Source organism: Orcinus orca, chromosome 17 (genome assembly GCF_937001465.1).
Source record: "Orcinus orca chromosome 17, mOrcOrc1.1, whole genome shotgun sequence".
NCBI classification, from domain to species: Eukaryota; Metazoa; Chordata; class Mammalia; order Artiodactyla; family Delphinidae; genus Orcinus; species Orcinus orca.
The window spans coordinates 75,515,970-75,528,986 of record NC_064575.1 but is presented as its reverse complement, the minus strand read 5'-3'; the positions used below and the strand labels follow the sequence as shown (position 1 = coordinate 75,528,986).

General features: G+C 40.2%; 1 long non-coding RNA gene across 3 annotated transcripts in view; it reads right to left on the bottom strand.

Moving 5' to 3' along the window:
* Nucleotides 1-13,017, bottom strand: part of LOC117199656 (uncharacterized) — a 372,975-nt gene that overhangs the window by 11,646 nt on the left and 348,312 nt on the right. For all 3 annotated transcript variants that reach the window (XR_007472596.1, XR_007472597.1, XR_007472595.1), the window contains 2 exons: nt 11,117-11,279; nt 9,419-9,545 (listed from right to left, as the gene is read on the bottom strand). This is a non-coding gene — a long non-coding RNA (uncharacterized LOC117199656). The remainder of the gene's footprint in view (nt 1-9,418; nt 9,546-11,116; nt 11,280-13,017) is intronic.

The following is a 13,017-nucleotide window of genomic DNA, read 5'->3' as shown; positions in this document are numbered from 1 at the left end:
AACCAGAGTAATGTGGTTGTCAAGTGGCAGGCGGTTGGGAAACTTATTGGTTTTCCACTGGTAGATAAATTTGTTGTATCCTAAACACAGAAAAAACCAACATTCTAAGAGGCCAATCACAAAGAGTCACAGTGTATCTGAGTGGTTAACCCTGCGATACTGAAATGACTCACCGGGGTCTGTGAACTTACTACTATTGATTTCACGGGTTTAGGTCCCCATTCCATATTCATGGTACTCTGTTAATTCTACAAATACTGCTGAAAACTTCCATGCCAGCGTTAGCTGCGGAGGCTCTTGATTTGCCCTCACATTTTTAAAAATATTTTTTTGGCCACACCATGGGGCTTGCGGGATCTTAGTTTCCTGACCAGGGATGAACCTGTGCCCCCTGCGGTGGAAGCGCAGTTTTAACCACTGGACCGCCAGGGAAGTCCCACCCTCACATTTTTTTTTTTTAACAAATTAAAATTTTTTTATTTGGTTAACATGAAGAGAGGGAAACATCTGAATGTCTTTTCTATCATGAATATATATATATTTTTTAACTTTTTATTTTATATTGGAGTATAGTTGATGAACAATATTGTGTTAGTTTCAGGTGTACAACAAAGTGATTCAGTTATACATATACATGTATCTATTCTTTGACAAGTTCTTTGCCCAATTAGGTTTTTTGGGGTTTTTTAAGAGCCTTTGGCTTGTCTCAGCAGCTGAAGATGCTGTGAACGTTTCTGCTTTACTCCACAGTCCGTGGACTCAACCTCCAAGCTGTTGATTTGTGTCAAAGGTGCTAAAGAACTGTCGAGAACAGAGTGCTTAGCTCGGTCTGGTGTTTCTAAGCTTGAAATGGAAGATGGGAGGCTTTCTGGGTATTTCAAGAAGAAAGGGACTTAGTACAGGGAATTAAAAGTTTGAACAGTTGTGGTACGGGTTAGAGTCATGTCAGTAGGGAAATCTTCAAGGGCTGGAATCCAGGAAGCTGCTACCCCCGCAATCCAGGCAGTAGTGCTGAAGTGGTGAATTCTCAAGAAAATGACTGGGAGGAAGCCATTGGCAACATCCCGCACGTACTGACACCTACTCTTTGACAGCTGCTGCAGCAGATAAGAACTTCTCCTTCTCGGCCTTCAAAACACCATCCCAGCACCTCTCCTTAGCAGAATCTAACCCTAACCCCTGCCGGCAAAATTCTAGGGAATGTGCTTCCAGGCTAGCTTCTCCCATGCAGAGGAGAATGTAGAAGGAATCAGGGAACTAGGTGGGGTTGATATTAAATAACCCAGCTTTGGGGGAGATTCAGGAAGACTTCCTAGAGAATACAGTACCAGAGACCGGGTTTTGAAAGACCAAGGTTGGCCAAGGCCTGGCCTTGGTCAATGATTCATCAAAGGAGTTTCCCTTTCTAGGCTGCAAGAGCCTGAATTAGGGAAGTACCATCTTCCCAAGAAGCGCTCGTCTTTTGCAACCAAAAGAATAGGTAGCTATAAATAGCCTGAGTTTCTCACCATTCTGTGTTCAAAATGGATAACTGCAAACAACTTCCTTCTAGAGGAAAAGATTTAGGAATGATAATTAATGCATCAAACAGCAATACCTTCCTCATTGGAAATGTAAGTGGGGGAGGATTTCTCTCAGAACATGTTTCATAGGCAGTTTGGAGTTGTGTCAAGAGAAAGAAACTGTCAACTACGGTGGCCGTCAGTGCAAGGCACAGAGTGAGATCCTAGCCTCTCCACCTTGACCTTGTCCTCCATCTCCCTGGTAGCCCCCTCCTAACCCTCCCAGAGACACATCAGAACTCTCCAGATCACCAGCCCACTGACTGCCCATCTTTCCCTCAAAGTTTAGATTGACAGAAATATTGAAGTGCTGGGAAGGTAAAGGTATGCATCAATTAAACACCTACACTTTCCCTTGCTACATTAGATGCGTTATGTACCTAATGTGTTGAAATCCTCTAAGGGACCTCTGAGAGAAACCTATTGCCCCCGCTTTCCAGATGAGGAAGCAAAGATCAAGAAAGGTAAAAATAATATTTCTGAGGTCACACAGCCACTGCTCTCCTCCAGAGAAAAGAGTGAGACCCTCATTCTTCTACTATAAGTGAATCCTGAGCTCCATGGAGTGTTCCTGGGTCACACGGAGGTTGAAACATCCTTACAGCTTTGCAAGACTATGGAGAAGCTTGAGCTTATCCCTTGTCCTTCCCCTCCTTCCCCCTTCATCCCAGGAAAACGTGGGACAGCCAGATCTCAACATTGTCAGTGACATTAGCCACAGTAGGGTTCCACTTCCACCCTAAGCTCTCTCTGTATCATTTTCCCAAAGACATGAAAAAAAGAGAGGGCTCCTTTGAGACTAGAGCCCATGTAGATATTCAAAATTTCAGGTCACATTCGTCTCAGGGAATTTAATTTTTTGTTAGCTTCTTTATCTTCTACTGTTTCTTTATGAATCAAGTAAATACTTATCTGAGTTAGGAAAAATAGAAGATACATGTACACCTAAAGAAAACTAAAATCTATAAACACATTACAAGGATGAAATCACAGGTCCTCTGTAAGACAATAAGTTCAGCACTTTACTTTTCTTTTGCACACACCATCTCATGTACTTCCCAGTCTTTTTTAATAATTCTTTGAAGTTTTGGGATCCAGCTCATAGTTATGACACTATTATTTTATATATTATAAGCATTCTGCATCCTGAATGAACTTCAGGCTTTAATTCCTTTTTATAACCATAATGGTGACATTGAAGTTTATCTCTTCTTTAATTGTTATCACTGCTCACTGTGAGTCCTTCTATATGGTGACCATCTAATTCTGAGCTCTTGTGTTTCATTACTCAGTTTGCAAATGTGTCTTAAAGAAGTTTTTCAAGGAGGGACTGCAGATAATATATTTTGTCTCCTTTGCACATCCAGTGATATCATCCCATTCACTGCACACGTGAATATTCACTGGAACATATATGGAACATTCCTGGATCACATCCTTTGCTTCTTGAAACTCTATAGATGCTACCAAATTATCTTCTGTCATTTAGTGTGCTGGAAAGAAGACGAAGGCTAGGTTAATTTTTATTAATATGAAACAACCCCATTGTTTCACCTCTGCATATTTACGGGATTTTGTATTTATCTCGGGAGGCTAATCCTCTCACGCCAGGCTACATAGATTTGAGGCTCTTATTTTGGGGTTTTCTTGAATCAGGGCTACTTGTTCCTGCCTCCCATGAGCCTTCTGCGCCTTTAGCTCAGCAATGCTAACTGGTGTCACACAGCTCTACATTTTCTGGCCAACATTTCTGAAATCTCACTTATTGTTACTCTCGTCCTTTCAACCCTTTGTCTCCTTTTCCCTAAATTCTGAGGGACTTTCTCAGATATGTCCTCCACACCCGTGGTAAACCTTCACACAGCAGGAAATGGCGATACTGCCCATTGAGCACATATATTTTTCTTGCTTTCTCCCATCATGATTCCTCCATCTAATTGCTTTGCCTTTTTCCCCTCTAGATCTTTCCTCCAGACATTCTGCTTCCATTTCAGAGAGACCTTCATGCAGTATGTGGGAGTACCATACAGTTTTCTGAAATGACCATCTGGATTCTGTGATAAATTGTTCTCAGTATTTCTCTACCTTATTCCTCCCGCCCACCTTTTTGGGGGGCAAGATTTGTCATTGTCCCCTTCTTTGTATTGATAGTGATATTGTTTGTTTTACTCATCCTCGGACAGGACAAGGTTGGTTTGTCAGTGTTTGTTAAAGCCAGGAAGAGTGATTTGCTCCATGCATGCCCTAAGGGTCAAATTCTCTTCTCCAGTTCACAATTTCTGCTCACAGATTTCAGTGCACTCCTTGCTTAATAGCTGGCTCTCCCCTGGGATGCCATGCATTGAATATGCTTCCCTCTTGCTCAGATCTCAGCCCAGCCTCTGCTTCTCAGAGACAATGCAGGATGGGACCAGCCCAGCTCCTGCCAGGTAGAAGCCACCAGAGACTTCATGCCTTGTCAGCTACTTCACAGCTTCCGCAGGGTCACTTGCCTCCCCACACTACTTCAGTCTCTCCCTATTTTCTGTTCAGGCTTTCCTGTGATTCCCAGCATCTGGCTGGACTGGGAGAAATGGGAGAAGAGGGGGAGATAATACTATTTTCAAGGACAACTCCTGAGAAGGGGAATTTTCTCATGAAGGAAAGCAAGAGCATGCCATATGCTGGAGTCGAGGTAGCTGATCCTCAGTCCAGATCCATCTACCCCATGATGACCGTGAACCATTCTAGCTTCTGTCATCAGGCTGTACATTCAGTCTTAGCATTCCATCTCATCTACGGTTTTCACAAGAAGAGCCGAACGGCTTAGCTTCCGGACCCACCAGACAGCTATCATTTGGAACCGGAAGTCAGCAGGTAGTTTACTTCAATCTTTTTCCATTTCCAAGCAGCTATTCATTCAAAGGGTCAAAAATATGTATAAGCCCCAAACTGAAGTCCGTGGGGGCCTGTCCTTGTCTCCTCTACACAGTCTGGGTGAAAACTTGGCAGAGCAAGAGAAAAAAGGTGACAAAATTTTAGTTCAGTTTGGATTCGTTTATTTTATTTTGTAAATTTTCTTCACAGAATCTTTCAAACTGCAAGTTTAGTTTTCACTCAACCTCTCAGCCTCTGTAGGCTGTCCCAGTGGAGGGCTCTCCACTACTCTGCTGAGTGCCCCAGGCCGGGTCGGTGAAGTCCCTTTTCTCATAGCCAGTCATACAACCTCCAGAAGTGCTTTCTCACTTAGAGGCCCGCAGGCTTCTTCCTGGGCAAGGTGGCTGAACTGGAGCCCCAGAGCCAGAGTCTGTTCTTAGAGAAGGGGGATGGAATTCCCAGTTACCTGCTGTACACAAAAGCATCTTTAGGAAAGATCCCATTGAAATCCTGACACCCAAGCCAAGCTTTGAGGAATCTAAGGTGAAGCCATGAGGCTATCTGGGAAAGAGGGTTCTAGGCAGGGAGAACCACTGCTGGGAGCTTCTTAAGGAAGATGCGGGCCTGGCACACTTGAAGCTCAGCAAGGAAGCCAGTGTGGCTTAAGTCAAGGGAGCCAAGGGTTGGGATGGTGGTACCAGGGGGCATCACGCTGACGGCCCAGTAAAAACTGGAGGACTATGGCTTTGAGTGAGTGAGATGGGAGCCTTGGGAGGATTTTGGGCAGGGGCGTAACACGATATGACAAATAACACTAAACAAGAGTTATCACACTTGCAATGAAAATAAAATACTGGTGAGGCACAGAGGACTCAACGGAAACAGGAAGAGCCACTGGGGACCAGCTTTTTCTGTGGCTTCATGCTGAGATGGTGGGATGAACAGGAGACACACCTAAATGGCCGGTGGAAGGCCCCAGAACAGGATACTTTGTGGGACCCTAGAAGAAAACCCATGTCAGATCAACCAGAAGCTTCAGCCAAGCTCTCAGCCCATGCCCTGCATCCTCTGATTCCAGAAGAGTGTTCAGAAAGAAACATTCAGCCTGATCAATTTAACTAAAAGTAACAAGGCAAGACCACCTGATCAAAGACAAAGCCAAAAAGGAATAATAGTATCTTTCCACATTGGATCAGAGCAAAGAGAAGATCTGGGCAGAGCTCTCCATGCTAAGCGTGAGAAAAAAGGGAAGAAAATGGCATTTCAACTATGCAAGCATTCTAGAACACAAAAGGGAAAGGAAAGACAATCTGCAAAAGAACAATAAAAAACTCAGTATGAAGTCATTTATACAAGACTCAAAAACAAGATGATGAAGCAATATGCTGGGTTGAAAAGGCAGATTACCAGGTTAAGGAAACAATTGCAGGTCAAAGCAGCATCCTTATGGATCAAACAAATAAATGTAAACCGTGGAGAACAGACTAGGCACAACTAAAAATTCAAACGACAAAAAGAAAAGGCTTTAGCACCTCACAGTGAATGCAAAGGAAAAAGATAAATGAACAAATCAGTTACAGATGATGATAAATAGACTTCAAAGTTGGCCCACATAAAGAATCATTTATATTTTTTAAGGAGAGCAACTAACAAATGGGAGAGTGTTTCAGAGATGTCATTTCATATATATTTGTGATACTAGAAAAATACTAAATCTGCAAATCATAAGAAATTAATATACTAGAAAAAAACAGTACAATTTACAAGGAGGCACTGAACTTATCCTGATCAACATTATCTATAGAGGAAGACTTTATCCAGACAGATAAAAAGGGAGTGAGGTGGGATCCAGCTGGCCTCAGACTTCACCACAGCAACATTCTTCGAGAAGAAATCAGATTTATGTCCCAAAGCCCTGACTAAAGGCAAATGTAACTCAAGAATATTAAAACTGAAGACATTCTGAAACATGAAAGAACTCAGAAACTATATGAGCCCTCTTGCAAAATATACTGGAAGACTAATTCAATCGCAAGATGAATTTATTAAAACACACACCTCTAGAGTGAAGAAGTTATAGTTCAAAGAACTAGTTATGGGGATCACATTCATTTAAATAAGGTTAAACAACAGCACAACAGCAAAATTTTTGATTGCCGAACACAATGTGTTATCAATCATTTTAACTTTAAAATTGTAAAAGTAACAAAACTCAGGACTAAAGAAAGGAGGTGGGAGAAAGTCAGAGGATGAATCACTTATCTTTTTCTATTTTATTGAAGTATAATTGATGTACAATATTATAGAAGTTACAAGTGTATAATACAGTGATTCATAATTTTTAAAGGTTATACTCCATTTATAGTTACTAGAAAATATTAGCTATATTCCCTGTGTTGTACAACATATCCTTGAAGCTTATTTTATACATAATAGTTTGTACCTTTTAATTCATTACCCCTCTATTACCCCACCCCTTTCCCTCTCCCCACTGGTAACCACTAGTTTGTTCTCAATATCTGTGAGTCTGCTTTTTTTTTGTTATATTCACTAGTTTGTTGTATTTTTTAGATTCCACATAAGTGATATTATACAGTACTTGTCTTTCTCTGTCTGACTTTTCACTTAGCATAATGCCCTCCAAGTCCATCCATGTTGCTGCAAATGGCAAAATTTCGTTCTTTTTTATTGCTGAGTAGTATTCCAGTGTGTGTGTGTGTGTGTGTGTGTGTGTGTGTGTGTGTGTGTGTGAATGTATATCTCACATCTTCTTTATCCATTCATCTGTTATGGACACTTGGGTTGCTTCCATTTCTTGGCAATTGTAAATAGTGCTGCTATGAACATTGGGGTACATGCATCTTTTTGAATTAGCATTTTTGGGCTTTTTCAGATATATACTCAGGAGTGGAATTGCCAGGGAGAAAATATTTGCAAGTAATATGACTGATAAGGGGTTACTGTCCAAAATACATAAACAACTCGAACAACTCAACATAAAAAAAACAAACAACCCGATTAAAAAATGGGCAGAAGACTTGAATAGACATTTTTCCAAAGAGGGAATGCAGATGGCCAAGAGGCACATGAAGAAATGCTCAACATCAATAATCATCAGGCAAATGCAAATAGAAACCACAATAAAATGTCACCTCACACCTGTCAAATGGCTATCATCAAAATGAACACAAATAGCAAATGTTGGTGAGAATGTGGAGAAAAGGAAACACTCGTACACTGTCAGTGGGAGTGTAAATTAGTGCAGCCACTGTGGAAAACAGTGTGGAGGTTTCTCAAAAAACACTTTATCTTTTATAGTAGGAGGTTATTTTTAATTAGTATTGCCTGAAAAATTGGAAGATGTATATTAAAAGAGGAAAATGAAACATTTGATCTCATCAAGTTTTTACTTAACCCTACTTAGAGAGATATTTGAGGAAATACTATCACTGGCAATGGAGGAAAAAAGAAACATGATCTAAATTTCAGCAGTTTCTTCAGTTTCACTTCAGTTCATTTTTCTTTAGTTACAATCAAGTGTAATTACACAACGTTTTTATTTTAAAAAGCATTATGATCTCTAACTAGTTAGCTAGCTTTTTATCTACCTAACTAGCCTTCCATTCTTCCAACCCATCCATATACGCACAGGGATGTTTGGAATGAGGTCCACCAGAGTTAATGTTGGTTATTTCTTGCTGGTGGAATTCTGAAGTGATTTGCTGATTTCTTCTTCATACTTAAAAAAAAATTCTTTAAAATTATTTTATTATGAACATTTATCATTTAATAAGAAATAAAGTTGTGATATTTTAAAATACATATGTTGGGAATTCCCTGGCAGTCCAGTGGTTACGACTCTGTGCTTCCACTTCAGGGGCACGGGACTAAGGTCCTGCATGCTGCACAGTGCGGCCAAAAAATATTATAATAATAAAATAAACTAAATATGTTTACTTAAGTCTTATATAGTAATAAGTCAATATTTGATGGTGTTCTGAAATCAGAATTATTACTCAAGAGTAATTGATGTATTGAGGGTTTGCTATATATGCTGAGCACACTGTAAACGGGCCTCATATAGACAATGCTATCTTTTTTAAACCTCACAACTTCATGAGCATGTCCCCATTTTAAAGATGAGGAAACTAAATCTCATATATGTTAAGTGATGACATCACTCACTTCCAATCAGCTGAAAAGGAGCTCAAATCCATGTTCTTAATTCCAAGTCCACTCATTCCTTTATCAATTTTGTACAGAGGCCCCACTCTGTCCCACATATTATATACGCTCCACTATGGCACAATCCCTAGACTTCTTCCCGAGGACAAAGTTAAGCTTTTCCTCTTTAGACAGTTAAAGAAAAGTGCATAAGAAAGATTTTACAAAAGAAAGATTCAGAGACCCTGATTCCTAAACCATCCTGAAATGGTACCCTCTATTAGCTTGCCTTTTATCTTCTCTTCTCTTTTATATTCTCTTTGGAGATGATATCGTGACTGATTTTACATATACCTTGCAGATTTATTTTATTTAAAATATAAAATACACTGAAATTGGGACCAGGGTGTTTGTGTATGATTCTTTCAGGTGCACGTGGATACCTTGCGTACTTTCTGTATGTGGCTATATTTCACAATTTAAAAAAAAAAAAAAGAATTTTACAGCCTGTTAGCAAGGTTTATCAGCTTGTTTAACTCAATAAATTAAATATTGACCTGTGATAAATAGTAAAACATAGATGATCAACCATATTTAGATAAATGTCTATAGGACAGTGTATTATTTACCTATTGCAATATATACAAAATACCCCCCAAATTACCACTTTAAGCCAGCAAACATTTGTTTATCCCACAGCCGCTGGGTCAGGGCACCAAGCGCAGCTGAGCTGGCTGCCTCTGCTCGCTCTTTCTCACACACAAAAGCCAGAATTCGTGTGTTGATGGGGCAGCCATCATCAAGCTCGACGGGAGAGGAGTTGCTTCAAAACTCACCCATCTGGCTATTGGCAGGCCTCAGGCCTTTGCTGGCTGTGGATCAGAGTCACCAGTTACTTAACCACAGGGATTTCTGGATAGGTCTGCTCACAGTACGCAGTCTGCTTCTCCCCAAATGAGCGATCTCAGAGAGAAGAAGAAAAGGAGACTCAATATGAAAGCTGCAGTCTTTTTATAACCTCATCTCAGAAGTTATGTTCAATTGCTTCTGCTTTATTCTGTTCATTAGAAGTGAGTTACTAGATCTAGCCCTCACTCAACAGGAGGGGAGTACACAAGGGAGTGAATGGCTGGAGGTGGGGGGTCAAGCTAGAGGCTGTTTACCATAAGCAGAGACAAAAAAGCCATGTACAAAAATGGTAGCAGTAGCTGCCTCTAGTAGTGGATCGGAACTATGGGTGCTCTTAATATTATTTTTATTGTTCGCCTTCTTTTCTAAATTATCAATGGTGCAGAGGTAGAAATGGTTGAAAGCATGGGCTCTGTATTTAAATTCTGCTTCTGTCATTCACCACCTGGATAAGACAGAGCCTTACTAAGACTCAGTTTCCCCCGTGCCTACTTCTCATGTTCTTGTGCAGATCGATGTAATCTGTCTGAAAAGCACTCACAAGTAGCACATTTTAAGAGCTCATTAAATGTGGGCATTTATCACTGATGAGTATATAATTTTTGAAATATGAAGAAGAAGGTGGGTAGAAGTTATAATAATACAAAAAATTATTATCCCATTTATGCTTTCACTTATTTTCATTAGCAGGGGAGGGATACGAACACATAAAACACAGGAAAAGTGAGAGCAAATAGTATAAGCAAATGCTAAATTATGTAGATCAAACCACAAGTGAAGTCATTAAAAATAAAGGGAAAATGGAAGATGGAGCAATTGTGGAGAGGAATGCATTTCAGAAGAGGCAGGGCAGGCTGTGGAGAGGCTGATGGGCAGGATTAGAGGATCTGAAATTCTGGTCAGTTCCTCATTTACTGAGTGCCTCCTCCATGCCAGCCACTGAAGATGCAGCGCTGAATAAGGCAGAATGTCTTCAGAAAACTCACAGTCTAGAAGGCAAGGACATCAATAAGAGATCCTTTCAAAGTATTTGGTGACTTCAGAAAGAGAAATAAGCATTTAATCAACAGCTATTTATTGAGCAACTACTATGTGCAGGCATTATAGGAGATACCAAAACCCACTGTCCCCAAAGAGCTCATTGCATAGTTCAGGAGATGGACAATTAAACAGGCAATCTCAAGGCAACGTAACAAATGCTGAAATGAGAACAGCATCCTTTTTTAAAGAGATTACATGACATGGAAGAGCAGAGGAGTGGTTCAGGGAGTCAAGGAAGGTCACATATAAGCTGAGACTATGTTAGCCAAGCCAAGCATTTAAAGAGAGAGTTCTAATTGAAGGAACATCCTAAGCACAGGGTTCTGAGACAGCGTAGAGAAAGATGACATAACTGGGAGACAAAAGGCTGGCAGGCTTAGGCAGGTTAATCAAGGCCAGATTATGGAGTATTCAGAACTGCAGACAACAGAAAATAGAGTGCACGCTTAAAATTTGCAGAGAGCAATGACATCGTGGAGGCTCTATTTAAGGAGGAACTTGTGTTTCCCTCAGAGGAAGTGTGGATAAGTGGTGAGCTCAGAGTCTGGAGAGGAGGTGACCTTGACCTCAGAGGTTCATTTCACCTGGAGTGTTCCTCTCAGGATGACTCCCTTAAATTCCAATGACATCTGATCTGGAAGTCCATTGTAACTCCGTCTAAGCTCTGCAGAACCACGTGATGCTTGAAGAAACAAGTAGTCTCATGCGTCGCAGACAGTGCCGGAAAGAATGACAGAGAAGAGAGAGCTTTCAAAACAAATAAAAACACACCAGGACTCAGCTGGGGTCTTCGTGGAAGGCATATTCAATGGGGGACGTGCCCGCAAAAGCAGAGTAGAGCCAGAAACAGGATGGGAGAAGTTCTTAGTTCCCGCCATAGTGGGACAGCCATCTGATTTTACTGTTCTGGAGCAGGGTGACGTTGGGCTAATCCCCTAATCTTTTTGACCCAAGTTTCATGTCTGTAAAAGATAATAACCTCTATTTCAAAGGACTGCTGGAGGGATAAAATGAGATTATCTCTATGAAAGAACGAAGAACAATCCAACGGTAAGGTAATTTTACTATTATTTTTAGATAGGGAAGAGAGTATCATTCTTAATGCTAGAACTCTGGAGTTTAAGCCTGGGTTCAAATCCCAGTCTGGCAATTACTAACTGTGTGATCTTAGGCAAGTTCCTTAACTTCTCTGGGTCTCCAGTTGCTTGCTCATAAAATGGAGAAAATAATAGTAGCCACTTCCTAGGTGTTTTAAGAGACATAAATGATTAATTCATGTAAAATGCCAAAACAATGTAGATGTATAATGAACTCTCAATAAATATCAGCTAGTAATAGTAGTTGTTGTTATTGTTGCTATAATAGTAGCACCAGTTGTAACAGTGTTAGTAGCAGTAGTATTTTTGGATTCTATGACCCTGATTTTTATGATACAGATGGGAATAGAAAAATAACATATTAATGCAAATGAGATTTAATTAGCACCTCAACGTAAGTTCATGTATTTTGTGTTTTTCAAATCTAATAGCAAGGCTGCAGCATTATTTCCAGATTAAATTTGAGGAAATAGACTTGAAGAAGTTACATGAATTTCTTATGATCACACACCCAGAAAAGGCTATGCAAGGAGTTGGCCTCAAGTTTCCTGATGCTAAATTCAGTGTTCCTTCTGACAAGATGAGCTGTCTCTCTTTGCTATGTATTGCATGCTTTAAAAATAATAATTTTCAGGCATCTCAGCAGGAATTTCCTTTAGGTTGAACTAAAATCAAACTGTATGGTATTAGCAAGTATTGCTGTTCTTTCTACAAAGCTTTTGTCCTTTCTGGTATTGTCTTCCAGCTTTCTCCTCTAGGAAGAAATTTTCAATTAGCCATTAGCTTATGTCACAAACATTTGTTCTTAAATGCACACATTCATTCTTGTAAGTGATTAAGGATGATGGGTATACAAATATATAAGTACATAAATGACAAGCCAACCATGTACATATGGTAATTTAACTTTGAGATGACTACCATGTTTATGCACTTCTATCAGGCTGCCTACTTTTGATGAATGTGCAATTTCTTTCCCACAATTTTATCACTGCCAGTATTTAAGTAAATATTCTAAGTGCAGGACTAGAGAAAACCGTCTATGCCATCCAGATAATTTGCAGCTGGGAAAAATAAGCAATAGGGTTCTGTTTAGATTCTGAGTCTGGGTAAGTTGTTGCTCCCCACAGGTGTCCAGTGATTTGGAATGTGCCACCACTCTATGACCACCCTGAACGCACCTGATCTCATCTGGAATGTGCCACTGAGTGAAAGAGCACTGATGCCAGATGGGAGTATAAGACTTAGGATGAAGTTCAATCATTTGACTGAAAATTCCCGAGAATATTTCAGACATTATCACAGATTACGGAATTTTAGAGTTACTTAAGTAGACAGAGTGGGTACAAAATCTAGCTAAGTGAGATTAACCCTGGATAAAAGAAGAG